This window comes from Equus asinus, chromosome 2 (assembly GCF_041296235.1).
Source record: "Equus asinus isolate D_3611 breed Donkey chromosome 2, EquAss-T2T_v2, whole genome shotgun sequence".
NCBI lineage: Eukaryota > Metazoa > Chordata > Mammalia > Perissodactyla > Equidae > Equus > Equus asinus.
The window spans coordinates 76,729,403-76,745,299 of NC_091791.1; the positions used below are offsets into that span (position 1 = coordinate 76,729,403).

The window sequence follows — 15,897 nt, forward strand, 5'->3', positions numbered from 1 at the left end:
TGATGGTTGTACCAATGTCAGTTTCCTGGTTGTGAATATAGTTATGTAAGATGTTGTCATTAAGGGAAACTGGGTGAAGGTGATATAAGATCTCTCTGTATTATTTCTTAATAATGTTAACTCAAAAATATTTCTTAATCTGCACACCAATTATCTCAAAAGTAAAAGTTTAGAGAAAAGCTCTCAGCAAACTAGTAATAGAAGGGACTTCCTCGATCTCATAAAAGTCCTCTTCAAAAACCTATAGTTCATCTCCTACTCAACGGTGAGAGAATGAATACTTTCCCCCGGAGGTCAGGAACAAGGCAAGGATGCCTGCTCTTACCCCCCTCTTTTTCTTTTCTCTTGACAAATAAAAATTGTATATATTTAAAGTATACAACATGATTTTTGATATATATTCATATGCCATTTAATGATGGGGACACATTCTGAGAAATGCATTGTAGGTGATTTCGTCATTGTGCAAATATCATAGAGTATACTTACACAAGCCTAGATGACGTAGCCTACTACACACCTAGGCTATATGGTATAGCCTATTGCTTCTAGGCTGTGAACCTGTACGGCTTGTTACTGTACTGAACACTGTAGGCAAATGTAACACAATGGTAAGTATTTGTATCTCTAAACATACCTAAACATAGAAAAGGTACAGTAAAAATATAGTACAAAAGATAAGAAATGGCACACCTGTGCAGGACGTGTACCATGAATGGGGCTTGCCAGACCGGCAGTCGCTCTGGGTGACTCGGTGAGTGAGTGGAGAGAGAGTGTGAAGACCTGGGACATTACTGCACGCTATTGTAGACTTTATAAACAATGTACACTTAGGCTACACTAAATTTATTTAACAAATATATTTTTCTTTCTTCAATAATAAATTAATCATATCCTACTGTAATGTTTTTACTTTATAAACTTAATTTTTTAAAATTTTTACTCTTTAGTAATAATGCTTACCTTAAAACACAAACACATTGTACAGCTGTACAAAAATATTTTCTTTCCTTTTATCCTTATTCTGTAAGCTTTATTCTCTTTTTAATTTTTTTTTTTACTTTTTAAACTTTTTTTGTTAAAAACTAAGACACAAGCTCACACAATAGCCTAGCCTACACAGGGTCAGGATCATTAATATCACTGTCTCCCAACTCCACATCTGTCCACTGGAAAGTCTTCAAGGGCAACAGCATGCATCTGTAACAATGCCTTCTTCTGGAATACCTCCTGCAGGATCTGCCTGAGGCTCTTCTTGAGGAGAAGTCACTCTTTTCAGAAGTACGTCCATGCTGGTTTGCTTGGCTTCGTTTTTTGATCATAGATGTAAAGCAGATAATGCACTATGAACATTCGTCTCTATTAATGAAAACCTTTGGTGTAGGGGTCTATGTTTTCAAACTTTTTAAGGAGCTTCTTGTTAAGGTCTGAAAAATCTTCTGCTAAACCTTCACTGTGAATTTTCTTGGGGCTCTTCTTCTCCTGCAGTTTCCTTTTCTCCTGCCTGTTCTTCAGCTGTGTGTTCCTGTTCCAGTTCCAACAACTCCTCGTTAGTCAATTCCTCAGGAACCACCTCTAGGAGCTCCTCATTGTCATCCTCATGCACATCCAGGTTAAAGTTGTTTGCTGTCTCAACCACAGCCTTTTTTATTTTTGCAGCCTCCTTACCTTTGAAGTCGTGGACCAACCCCTTGAGTGTCTTCTTCCAGATGCCATTTATACATTCCTCGGTGAGATCACCCCAAGCCCAAGCAAGGTTCTTGAGTCAGTCACAGATGTTGTAATCCTTCCAAAATGCATCAGTGTCTTCTCAGTATCTTCCTCATTTGCAGCAATAGCCTGGGCAAAGGTCCTACTTAGGCAGCAGGTCTTAAATGCTGCTATAACTCCTTGATCCATTGATTGGATCAAAGAAGAGGTGTTTGCAGGGAGAAACACTGCTTTGACATTGGGATGAAGATCTCCACTAAAAGGAGGATGTCCAGGAACATTATCAACAGTAAGCAAAATCTTCAAAAGTACATTATTCTCCAAGTAGTACTTCTCCATTTCACTGGCATAGCAGTTCAAGAGGGCATCCTGGAAGAGGAGCCATCCGTGGCTTCTTATTGCTCCTGTGGTACACGGACAGTGTGTGCTAATTGATATTCTTGAAGGCCCTGGAGTTCTCACTGTGCCAGATCACAAAGGGTTTTAATTTGTAGCCTACAACATTGTCCCCAAGAAAGACTCTTACCCTGCCCTTAAAAATCCTTGAAATTTGGCATTGACCTGGCCTCCTTGTGGATGAAAGTCCTTTCAGTCATCTGTTTCCAGAATAGGGAGTTTTCATCCATGTTAAATATTTGCTCTGGCAAGTAATTTTTCTTCACAATCAGTTTATCCAGAGTTTCCAAAAATTCTTCAGCTGCCTTTTCATCAGCACTCACAGACTCACCACTCATTTCCACATTACGTAATGAATAATGATTCTTGAATCATTTAAATAACAGAACTAGCAGTAAATTCAACACTGTAGTCAACCCCAGCCTTTTCTTTCAACATCGCAAACCAAGTTTTTTCATTGGCCTTGATGGTGATAGTGCTGAGAGTGATATGCTTCTGTGTCTGGTCTTTCAATCCAGGTCATTAGAAGTTTCTACATATCTGATATAGGCCCTTCTCTAATTTGTATTAGTCTTATTGCCTCCAATGAAGCAGATCCTTTAACAGTTTCCATCAGTTTGTTCTTGTTCTTCAAGATAGTAGCTATGGTGAATGGGAGATGCCTAACTGGCGAACAACAACCATCACTGATTTTCCACCTTCACAGTCCTTAATCACTTTTAATTTTGTTTTCAGGTCAATCACTTGGCATGAATTCTTACTGGTAACATTAGCAGTGGACTTCGTATGCTTAGGGGCCATGAGGAACAAAACAACATGAGATTAAATCAAGCACAAGAGAAAATAATGCAATCAAAAGATGCAGTAAACACAAGATGTATGAGGCTGCTGCCTGTGTAATATGGCATACTGCTTTACAGTAAACTTTTTATACAAGTAGAAAAAGTACACTCTAAAACAATGGTAAAAAGTATAGTATAGTAAATATATAAACCAGTAACATAGTTGTTTTTATCATTATCAAGCATTATGTACTGCACATAATTATATGTGCTGCGCTTTAGTATGACTGGCATCATCACAAACACGTGAGTAATACGTTTCACTACAACCTTATCGCGGCTACAACATTACTAGGCAATAAGAACTTTTCAGCTCCATTATCTTATAGGACCATTGTCACATATGCAGTTCATCGTTGGCAGAAACATTGTTACGTGGTGCATGACTGCATGTGTACATTGTGAAATGATTACCACAATCAAACTAATTAACATATCCATCACTTCCCAGAGTTATCTTTTTTCTTTTAATTTAGCATCAAAAGTTCTAGCTAAGGCAGTGAGGCAAGAAAAAGAAACGAAAGGCATCCAGATTGGAAGGGATGAAGTAAAATTATATTTATGTGTAGATGATACCATCCTTTATGTATAAAATCCTATAGAATCTATAAAAAGCTACTAGAACTAACACTCAAGGTTATCAAGGTTGCAAGATATAAGATCCACATAGAAAAATCAAATGTATTGCTATATACTAACAATGAAAATTCAGAAATTGAAGTTTAAAATTAATATTATTAACAACCAATATGAAATATGAAATTCATAGGGAAATATCTGGTAAAAGATGTCTAGGATCTGTACACTAAAGTCTACACATGATGCTGAGAAAAATTTTAAGAGACCTAAATAGATGGAGAGCTACATTGTGCTCACAGCTCAGAAGACTCAGTATTCTTAAGATAACGATTCTCTCCAAACTTATCTACAGAGCCAATGCAATTCTAACCAAAATCCCAGGAGGCTCTTTCGCAGAAATTAACAAACTCATTCTAAAATTCATGTGGAAATCTAAAGGACCCAGAAGAGCCCAAATAACTTGCCAAACAATGAGGTTTCAACTGTAACGTTGCCTGATTTCAAGACTGATCAAGGTACAATAATCAAGACAATGTGGTATCGGCATGAAGTTAGACAAATTGACCAGTGGAATAGAATCTAAGGTCCAAAAATAGTCCCACACATTTATGAACAATTTCAACAAAGGTGAAAAACATATTCTGTGGAGAAAGGGTAATCTTTTCAATAAACGGTGCTGGAAAAAATGATAGTCCATATTTTAAAATAACCGTTAACCTGTACATTGCATCATATACAAACATTAACTTAAAATGAATCATAGACTTAAATATAAAATGTTAAACTATTATACTTCTAGAAGAAAACCTTGTGACTTTGAGTTAGGCAAAGATTACTTAGATATGACAGCAAAAAATGATCCATAAAAAAACCAAAGTGATAAATTGGACTTCATCAAAATTAAGAACTTCTGCTCTTCCAAATACACTATGATGAGAATTAAAAGACAAATGATGGGAGAAAATTTTGGCACCTTAATAAAGTACTTGTACCCAAAATATACATAACTCTCAAAACCCAATAACTAAATAACAACCCAATAAAAATAAGCAAAATATTTCAATAGATGTCTTACCAAAGAAGATATACGGATGGCAAACAAGGACATGCAAAAATGCTCAACAACATTAGTCATTTGGAAAATTTAAAACAAAATCACAGTAAGACCACTAGGCACCTACTAGAATCCCTGAAATTAAAAAGACGCCAAGAGTTGGCAAGGATGCTGAGCAACTGTGATTCTCATATGCTGCTGGTGTTGTAAAATGACACAACCACTCTGGAAAAGAGTTTTGCAGTTTCTTAAAAAGTTAAACATACCCCTGCTACACGATGCACCCATTCCACTGCTAGGTATTTATTCAAGACAAATAGAAGCATGTGTCTATTCAAAGATTTGCCCCCAAATGTTCCTATCAGCTTTGCTTGTAATAGCTTAATACGGAGAGAGACCCAAATGTCCATCAACAAGAGAATGAACAAATAACTTGTGGTATATCTATACAAAAGAATACACTCAGAAATAGATAGAAGTTAGCAACTGATACACACGGAAACATAAATAAATCTCAAAATAAGTATTCTGTGAAAGAATCCAGACAAAAAGCATGCATACGGAATGGCTCCATTTATATAAAATCTGGGAGATGCAAACTAATCTACAGTGACAGGAAAGAGATGAGTAGTCATCGTAGGAGGGAGTTCAGGGAGGAGCAAGAGGGAGCCATTACCAAGGGGAACGAGGTGACTTTTAGGAGTGATGGACATGCTCGCTGTCTCAATTGTGGTGACAGTTTCATACACGTGCAACAAAACTTTCCAAAGCGCACACTTTAACTCTGTGCAGTTTATTTTTTCAAGCACACCTTAATAAGGAAAAGTAAATAAATATAATTAAATATAAATAATTTATGTAATTACAGTTCCAAAAAAGAAATAGGGAGCTTATCACTCCTAAAGGAATGTACCTCCAATGTAATTTGCAAGGAATTTACCTCCAATGTAAAAATATTAATAACTTGCATTAATACAGTAGAGCAAAACTTCCAGAATACGGAATAAAAATTGGAGAGTTACAAGCAATGAGTGAAAATTATTTGTACTTATTTTCTCATCTTGGGTGACAATATACAGTGATTCACTTCTAAAATCTAACAAAATGTTTAAGAATTCTATTAAGAATTTTAAAGGTTGATTTAATGCTATTATTTACCTTATAAATGTAGAACTAAAAAGATGGTATACCTTCCAAATTTAAAAAAAGAAAATACAGACCATGTTGCGAAAATAGAAGCCTACTTAAAATCAATAAAGTATAACATAAGCACCATTAAAAAAATAAACAATTCAAAAGTCCAAACATTATCTTGAACAGTAAGTTTATATTTTTGAAGAAAAGCAAACACTTTTAGATATTTTCAAATTTATTACTTTTTTTTTTTTTTTTGCAGAAGATTAGCCCTGAGCTAACATCTGCTGCCAACCTTCCTCTTTTCGCTGAGGAAGACAGACCCTGAGCTAACATCCATGCCCATCCTCCTCTACTTTATATGTGGGACGCCTGCCACAGCATGGCTTGACAAGTGGTGCATAGGTCTGCACCTGGGATCCGAACCGGCGAACCCCAGGCCGTCAAAGTGGAATGTGTGAACTTAACCACCACACCACCAGGCCAGCCCCTCAAATTTAATTATTTTGAATCTGTAAAAAGCAAACCCAAAACATAATATCTCCAATGGCTAGAAATGAGGAAAGGTAAGAATACACGTACCCCAGAAAGTAAGGTTGGGAAGAACACATGTACCCCCAGAAAATGATAGTGCACTTCTCCATTTGTTGGTCCAGAAAGAGGTTTCAAACACAGCACTGAGCTTAAAAAGCAGGTCAGACAATAGCTGTTTTAATGTGATCCCACTCAGGTAAGAGTATTGGCACATGTGTCAAGAGGCATAGAGAAACATCTGAACAAATGCCCATCTGAATGTTGACGATGGCCTCCTTAGCCTACAGGGACTCTGGGGATTTTTAACAATGAGCTTATATAATTTCACAATAAACAATAAAGCTATTTTTGAAGCATTTATTTTCAAATCAGAAATTCATGCTATCGAGGGTGTGGGCAGTGAATTACATGCATCGTAGTATTGCAACTTTTTTGCAATGTAATTTGACAGAACCTATTAAAATTTAAAGTATGCTTATGCATTGGCCGGGCATCTTACATCACTAAAGATAAGAATTTGCTGAGAGAGAGACAGCCACTACTCAAGGCTGTGCAGTTGTAAACTCTAGGATGTGCCACTTCCCAATTAGTCACCATGGATTTGCATGGATTTTATGACAGTTTCCTGGCCATAAAATGCCTTGGGAGGTGCCTTTTCCTAATTGCACAAAGTCACCATTTGGGCTGGGAGGGTACAGAGATTTTACAAGATTATTTGTATAGACCAGAAGAAAAAGGAGGAAAGCATAAAGAATGGAGGGGGCCGTGGGAAGATGAAGAGAAAAGAGAAGAGTAAAAAGGACAAGAAGAGACTCAAAAAGGCTGAATTAGAGTCTACCCATATCACGGACTATGTGAAATAATTTCAAAGGCATAGACTAGATCTATCTGAACTGACCTAGAGAGACATCCAAAATTTGTCAGGTGACAGAAACAAATGACAGAATGAATTAGATAAGTCCTCACTTTTGTTTTAAAGAAAATATCCAATACATTTGTTATCATATAAGTTTTACCATCACTAAGAAAAACGCAGAGGGATGCATACAAAGTATTAACATCAGTCACCTCTGTGGCACGAGTCTAGGGAGAGGCATGGGGACTATTAACTTTTTGTTTACACATTTCTGTATTGTGTAAATAATTACATGAACACGTATTACTCTTAATTATGTAAAAAAATAAAGTAAACTTCAAAACCAAATTGCAACTATGGAGACAATAGTCTTTAAAGTTCTCTTCAGAACGCTAACTCCTTTGTCCTTTTGTTTTGGTCTCTCATTTTCCAGTGTTCGGTGCACCTTACAGTTAATTCCTTTGTCCATCCCTCCATCCACTTGCCCTCAATCCATCCTTCCAACCATCGAACAAGTGCTCAGTTTCCAAGCCAGTCCTCTCTGCCAGGAGCTGGTGACTCAGAGCCACTGAGGAGCAGCTGGAGATTCTCGCAACATAGCCTGGTAGACAGAAGCAAACAAGAGTCGACCGCACAGCAATTAATTAGTGCTAATTACCGCACAAAGCTACTTTCTGGTAATTGATAAGCCATTGGAGAAACGATTGAAGATTTTAGGCAGAGGAAATCTGAGGATAGACTTGTCTTTTGGGAAATGGAAGGAATGTTTCTCAGTGAGAGCTCCAGGAATCAGCTGCGTTAGAATAAATAAGAGGTGGTTAAAAGTCATCTTTCATGCAGCCTACTGTCTCAGTCGCTCAGATACTGCATTTTTGAAGCACCCCAGATAGATGATTTTATACTCAACCAAGTTTGAGAATCACTCTTCTATAGACTCTGCAAAAGCAGAGTCTGCAAAAGGTGGAGCCAGATATTACAAAACACTGAACGACAGCTTCCAAAAATCCTACAGACACTCAGTTCTCTGGGGCAGAGGGAACCAGCAGGAGATGAATAAAAGCAGAGGGGAGTCCTGCCCCAATGTGAGCCATAAAACCTGCTGTTCTCAGGTGCCTTACAGGTGCCAGGAACTCTTGTGCAGTACAGAGTCTAGAGCTGGAGAGGCACTAAGGGACACGGGGCAGAGACAGCCCCAGCTTCACTCTCCTGATGCAGTAGGAGAAGAGCGCTAAGGCTCCCTCTTGGCATGGCACGAAGCAGTCTTGAGAGGCCACTGTAAGGTGGCAGTGAGGAAACATGCATTGCCATTTGTGCTGGAGGTGCTAGTGCTGTCGATTCACCAGGGAAAGCATCAATGCGCTGCTCAGAGAAGCTGGCACTGTTTTCCTGAGACCTGAAAACCCAAGTCCTGAATTTCTGGAGGTAGGACAGCTTCCTTGAAGGCTCAAGCTTTTGTTTTAGAAAGCTAGGCCATCAAGAGAAATCGTGCTTTTTGTATAAGAAGAGGAGAGGGAAGATGAGGTTTCCAAGACTGGGAAGATGCAGGGCCAGCAAGGGCAGGCGAGCCCTGGGAAACTGTGTGCCATCACACATCCAGGTTAGGGAGGGCGGCTGAGGCTTTGGAGAGTGGAGGAGTCAGTCCTTCATGACTGCACAGAAGCTGGAAATTACATGCTGCTGTTTCTGGGCTGAGAGAGAGGGACACATTCCTTCTGGCCAATGACTGGTATGAGAGGCATTTCTGTGGGCCCCGAACCCCAGTGCCCTACAGATGACAGGGGAATGACATAGCAAAGAGGATGCAGCTGTGACAATGATGCCAACCACATGGGCCAGAGGCAGTTCTTGCCCATCTCCCTGGAATCATGAGCCCCAGGATCCCACTGTGACCTAAGTGAAGGAATGGGAGCCGCAAGAACAGCCAGTATTGTGTTTCTTGCTAACCTTGTTAGCAAAGGGAGTAGATGCTCGGAACCAGGTGTAATTTGATTTAGAAAAATAAAGAAATGTGATGCTTCCTGCACCTGAATGTGGCGGAGCAATTCATAACTTACACCATCCACTTATTAATTCCTCTGTCCACATGTGAACGATTTTAGATCACCTTGACTTTGCTGCTGAAAGCTGCCTTCTTATCATTCAACATCTAGCATATTCGAGGCACTTCTGCAAGAGCTAAAGTTTACATAAATATTATGTCTTAAGTTCTTATCAAAAATCAGTTTTCCAGTATTGATGTTTGAGATTTCTTGCCACCTTTTGCAGGTGGGGCAGGGGAGGGTGGGGTGAGTTCGTAGCCAGAAAACTTTAAAAGTGCCTCCCAAGAGAGTGAGGAGCTGAAAAGCAAAGAGAGGAAACTTGCATGGGTTTGCAGCAGCCTGAAGCAATTTAAGAAAGCCGGGTTAGAGAGTTCCTCAGAGATATAGGCATGGAAATTATTTCCCTTTTTAATGCAGATAGACGAAAATAAGAAAATTGTAATCCTAAGAGATAATTCACCCAAATGGAAAAGGCTGTTAGAGTTCCCACCAAATACACATTTTAAAAATGTTTCTAGTTTATACATATTTACTAGAAAATAATTTTAATGTATAATTGGTGGGAATGCTGTTTTATACACATATATGTAATATACATATATATTCTATATCAGTTGGTACAAAATTCAAAAGGGACCGAAGACATACAAAAAAACAAAACCATGAAAATCAGTTTTTTCTTGTGTCTTTCAGTCCTGCAGTGATCCTGCCCAGAGGAGGATTATGTAACTGATTTCATGTCTATCTTTGCAGAAATATCCAATGCACATCTAAATACATACGCATCTAAATACATTTTAACACAAATGGCACCTCACTGCTCTGCATTTCACTTTTTTTAATAGAATTTTTGTTGTTAGGATGAACAATTTATTGAACCAGGCCCCTATTGATGGAGATTAGAATGCTTCCAATAGTCTGCTGAAATAAATATTGGTAATGTATCTCATAGGCCTTTTTACATTGGTGAAGTCAGGATTTGCCCAAGACAGAAAGACAAATTTAAGGGACAGTTTTCTGGGTTTAGTTGACTCATGGAAGAAAATCTGAGAAGAGTGCTCAGGGTTCCCCCGAGAGCAGGATCCTGGCCTCTCCATGGCTCATTCCCTGGGTCTGTGCCTCTCCACATTGGCCTCTCCAAGACTCTTGAGAGGGGGTCCTATTCAGGGATGCCTTCATTAGTTAATGGAGGAAAGATGCTTCATCCTTAAGAAGAACCATTTTCCTTTTCACAAATGGTTTAGAAAAAACAAAATAAAATAAAATTGAAGAAGTGGAAAACATATCACGGTGAAGCTAAATTCAGAGTAACTTCAGAGCCTGAACAGGGAATCACCGTTCAACACACTGAGAGCCTGGACCACCAAGGGGGCCAGAAATCTGAGTGAGTGTCAGAGAGAAGGAGTCAACTTTGGTAACACACTGAACTGTAAAAAATTCTCAGGACATTTCCTTTCCCAATAAAACTTCACATAACAAAGCTGTTTTTGACAGGGTTGAAGTTTCTGTGGAAGTGATATGGAAGCCTTGCTTTGCAGGTGCGAGACTTCCCCAAGATAAGTGCAAGAGTTCCCCAAGATAAGTCCAACGGGGTTGTCAAGAGCATTTCATTTGTAGCTCAGGGTTGACATGGTTGGAGAACAAAAGAGAAAACTGGAGAAAGCCTTGGCCTGGGAACACCCCTATGAACAAGAGAAGCCACCCGAGTCCCATTCTCTCTCTTTCAGGACAAGGTCGTCCGGATACAATGGGGTTACGGACAGGGAAGAAACAAAGGAAAGGCACTTCATAGTGATTACCTCATTTAATTCCTGTAGAAGGGGAGGGAGAGAACATTGTTTCCATTATATGAGCCACATTCCAGAAAAATTGGAGAATAGAGAAAGAGAGAAAAAATAATCACCCCTAATCCTATAACTGAAACAAAGCCATTGTTACCATTTTGGCATTTTTTCCATCCTGACATTTTAATGTATTTATTCTTAGTTTCATATAAGTATAGTCAAAGTGGTACAACTTTGTAGCCTCCTTCTTAATTTTTCAGTAATCATTATAGCATATGCATTTTCTATGTTGCTAAATTCTTCAAAATCATCACCTTCCTAAATATTAACCAATCGTCTTGCTACCGTCAGCTTTGTTTTGGACCTCCCCTTCTTGTGGAACATTTGCATTGCTCTTGGGGTTTTATTTCTGCATTATTTTAAATAATACTACAATTTCAGATTGTTTTATTAAGATAAATACCCAGGATGGGCAGGGGAGAGGGAAAGGGAAGGGAAGAGGAAGTATGTGGACAACCATCCTGAGATGCCCTCAGGAACTTGGAAATAAGATTTCCTTTGAGAGTTTTACTCTAATAACCGAACCATAATCAGTGAGACAGAAATTTGAAACGTTACCCTGAAGGGACGGGGGCAGCAAAGAATGAAAGAATACTAAAGGCATCAATGTGGCTAAAGAATATGACAATCAGAAGTAGGAGTGGGTTGGGCAGAGAAGCGGAGAAAAAGTGACCAACAAGTAAGAGTGCTGGTGGGAGGTGGTCCTGGTTTTCTCCTGTTTTCTCAGCATTATTATTAATAACTCCCACTCACCTCCATTTCACTCTCAAAACTGTTTTGTTTCAGAAAATAAATTATAAGGTCACCATCCTATGGAAGATTTGACAATGACCAGGCCTCTCTCTTCTAGTGGGGCCAGATGGATGAACCCTAATTTACACAAAAAGGTTGGGATGGACCTTTTCAGTCTTGAAGGTTGGGAAGGAGAGGTGAGTCTGAGAGAAGGATGATGTTTACTGGTTACTTCAATACACAGATGATCCAAGGGGACAAGGCCTCAGTAGGCATGGCTGGAAAGTAACTGAAAAGACTGGGCATTGTACCACCCGTAGGAGCGTATGGTAGGGACTCTGAAACCATGATGAGTTAGGAGAAGTAGGGGCACCCCAAAGCATCCCCTTGCTGGCCTGGGCCCGAAGGTTCCTAGTGGTTATGGCACCCACAAGCTGAACGACCAGATCCCTCCACCTGGAGAGCTCACCAAACTGTTTCCTGGGCTTCTTGCATGATCCAAAGATCCAAAGAGTGAGTTGACATTGCATTGGCCTTCCTGCCAACGCTGGCAAGGGGTGTTCGAGCAGATTTAGTGATATCTGGGAAAACAAAGGAATGTGACATCATCTGAGTGCGAGTAGCAATTCTCAACTCCCAGATGGTTCAGCAGGCTGTAGATTAAACACTGGGCCCGGGTCCAGCCTCTCTTTGCTCTGATTCCATACCATTTAGCATCCTGTGGGACAAGGACAGCCTTGACAGATCCAGGTCTCCCTATAAATTAATAAATTCTCACTAGATCTTATACAATGGTTTAATGAATTTGTACAGCTCAAATCAGCATTCAGGGGTTTGATAAACCCTGGGACAATCAAAGAAACTGAGTTTCTGAGCCCACAGGGTGAAGGGTAGACATTTCTTCCAAATATTTGATGAAGTTTTTCCTTTTATCTGATTTTCGTTATTCTGTATTTTAACTTTTATATTGATCTGAACTTTAATATGTTTGTTTGAAGACTAAATTACTCTTTCTCCCCAATTTTTAACAGGTTATTCCTATAGGATTTGTGGAATAATACTTTTATTCATGTTGCTTTATGTACATTTAATCATTCATACATATATATATAACAATATTTATATGTATATCAAGATCTTTGAATTATTTTTCTGTTTCATTGATTTGTCTATTCATGAGCAAAAACCAGATTGTTTTGAGCACTGTATCTTTATAACATAGTTTAATAATTATAAGACTAATTATTTTTTATTCAATTATTTATTTTAAATACTCTAGTAACTTCAGAATTTTTTCTGTTTCTAAATGAGGATATTGAAATGACTTACATCAAATTTCTGCATTAATTTAGGAAGAATTGCTATTTTCACAATAGTCATTTTCTTATCCAGGAACATGATAGTTGTTCAAATGTATATCTTATTTTATGTATACATTTTATATGTCAATAAAGAGTTGCCAAGGCCGGACCCTTGGCCTAGTGGTTAAGTTTGGCACACTCCACTTCAGCAACTCAAGTTGAGTTTCCAGATACAGACCTACACCACTTGTCAGCCATGCTGTGGTGGCCGCCCACATACAAAATAGAGGAAGACTGGCACAGATGTTAGCTCAGGGCAAATCTTCCTCAGCCAAAAAAAAAAAAAGAGTTGCAATTTTCTTCATTACAATGACATCTATTTTCCTTAAAAATACTCCCAGGTGTTCTATGGCATTTGTTGTTATTCTTTATGTATTTTTCTCACTGAATTTGATTATTGCTGGAGAAGCATGTATTCTAACCACCATCTTATGTATGACAAAACTAGGGTTGAGGTGGGTAATAAATTGCTTGAGATTTATTAAGCAACCAAGTGGGAGAGCAGGAACATAAAGCAGGTGAGAAGGACCTCTGACTTCCAGATGAGCTGTTTCTGTTATTCTGTGCTGTTTCCATGGCTATTGGCAATGGCTTCTCAGAAGCATGTGGGTGTTGGGAATCTGGGACCTCGTCTCTTCACTCCATCCCCTCTGCACACAACCACACGGGACCTCCAGTCTCCTGTGTCTTTATCTAAACTGACTTTACCTTTCCACTTGGTCACACATCTGTCTCCAACCCTTTCCAAGATTCTCTCCTTTTTTTGCTACTTCTTTCTTCAACAGGATATATGAACTTCTATTTCCCGTGACCATTCGAGAAGCTATGTTAGTGAGCAGGCCATTGGGCACGTCAGGATCAACACAGAAAGCAAAGTCAGATCACAAGACCCCTGAGTGACTGGGATGCAGCCTGCTAGACTGGACACACCCCCCACCTGCTGAGCTCTCTGGAGGTGCCGAGGTACCAGGGGCTGATATTCTGAGGCTGGCGGTGGCAGTGGGACCGGGCTTGGATCCTTCCCTTCAGGTGATCCACCCAGCTCACACCTTATTTTATATCCACCAGGCCAGGTGCTTTGCATGAACAAAAAGTCTGTAGTGTGTGGAGTGAAGTGTGAACTGTCCCTGAGAAGGGCAACGTTTCCATCAATTTCATGTCCCATGGCTGTGATTGGTGTTCTTAAATCCATACTGGATCTTAACCCAGTCCTAACTGGCGTTCCCATTCAGCCACAGCTTCCTGCTCCATTGCTCCTATGAGGAAGATTGGCATATCATACTTATTCCACATTTAGGAAACTCTTCCAGTTTGGGCAGAGAGCTTCCTTGTGGTTTCTTAGTTACTACTCACAGTTCGCTGCCATATCTTATTGTAATTCAGATGAATTAACTAAACCAAGGCAAAGTGATGAGATTGGCCATGGATCACACAGTGAAGCAACAGAGATCCTATAAACCAGAGTCTTCAGTCTGCCAGAGCGACAGCTGGGCTGCCCGAGAGTGCTCTCTTTTGTGATTTGGGCCTGAATCACCTTTCATGATAGGGACTAGGAACTACTTCAACTCAGGCTTGCTGGCTGTTTTGAAGGGTCTACTGTTGCATCAGGGACCCTGAGCATTTGGAAAGGTACACGGGTCAGGTTCCTGCCCCTCCAGGGGCCTAAAACCATGTTGGAGAGACAGACGCTTGTGAAGTGTGACTTGAAGAAGATGTGAGGGGTCACAACCGACAGTAAGTACCCTCAGAAATCAGAGAAGGGGGCAGTCATTAGGAGCAAAAGGTGGGTCAGGCCCAACTCCCTGAAGGGCCTAGTAGGAAAGGTGTGGTTTAGACAGCAGAGTAGGGGAGGATTCGGGTGGGGACAGGAACCCAGGCAAAGGCAAAGAGGGAGTGCTGTCCTTTCTTAGGAAGGATCAGAGCGACTGAGCAGCCAAACCTGGAGTTATCAAAAGATAGGCATTCTCATCTCATTCTTCCACCACTTTCTTTATAACCCATCTTAAGTCACTTTTCCCCCAGGAAGACCCACCATTTAGTTCTCAGAAATGGGAGTAGGCACTTGGACTTCTTTAGAAAAAAGGACTCTATAAATACAAATGATAGGAAATTCTCAGCCCTTATGAAGATGTTTTTCAAAAGACCAAAGCATAAAAGGGTAAATAACAAAAGCATCAATACTGTGAGGTCCAGGCATTATTTTTAGATCATTCCTTATGGTTCAAAATAGACGTGCGAGATCGCAGAGGTGATGCTGGCTGTTGGTCATGTTCCATTTTGGTCCTCACCCCCTGGGAAGTGCTGAATCCTTGATTGTTTTGTTAAAAACATCCCAGAATGGATTTTGTTGTCAACTGCTCTTGATCTCTTAAAATTTCCTGCATTTGCTGCTGACCGGCATTCCTGGCCTTGATAGAAATCCAGACAAAATTATTAGCCTATGAGCTGTGGCTTTGTAATCAGCAGCTTCAGCCACCCTGGCAACAATTGCTAGATGGAGCACCAGGCAGCCTGGGCAGCAGGAAGTCAGGCTGCTGAGCCAAGCCAGGGCAGCAGGAAGTCAGGCTGCTGAGCCAAGCCTGGCCTGTGACTGGCGAGCAACTCAGACAGATCCTTGCCTCTTGGTCTCTCCATTCCTGTTCCAGCTTGGGACAATGGATGATGTTCTAATGTCAGAAACCTGTAGAGAAATCCTGCCACAAACACAAAGTAAAACTGCATTATGAGATATTGGAAATGCTGCTAAATGATTTGTGTGTGTAGTTCAACTCAGTGGGAATATGTAAAAATGGTCTTTATCAAGCCTTTGCACCCAA

General features: G+C 39.9%; 1 long non-coding RNA gene across 1 annotated transcript in view; it reads right to left on the reverse strand.

The window, feature by feature from the left end:
- The window catches only part of LOC139046217 (uncharacterized), a 35,492-nt gene that overhangs the window by 11,908 nt on the left and 7,687 nt on the right, over window positions 1–15,897 (reverse strand). The window contains exon 2 of the long non-coding RNA XR_011505976.1: window positions 12,190–12,301. This is a non-coding gene — a long non-coding RNA (uncharacterized lncRNA). The remainder of the gene's footprint in view (window positions 1–12,189; window positions 12,302–15,897) is intronic.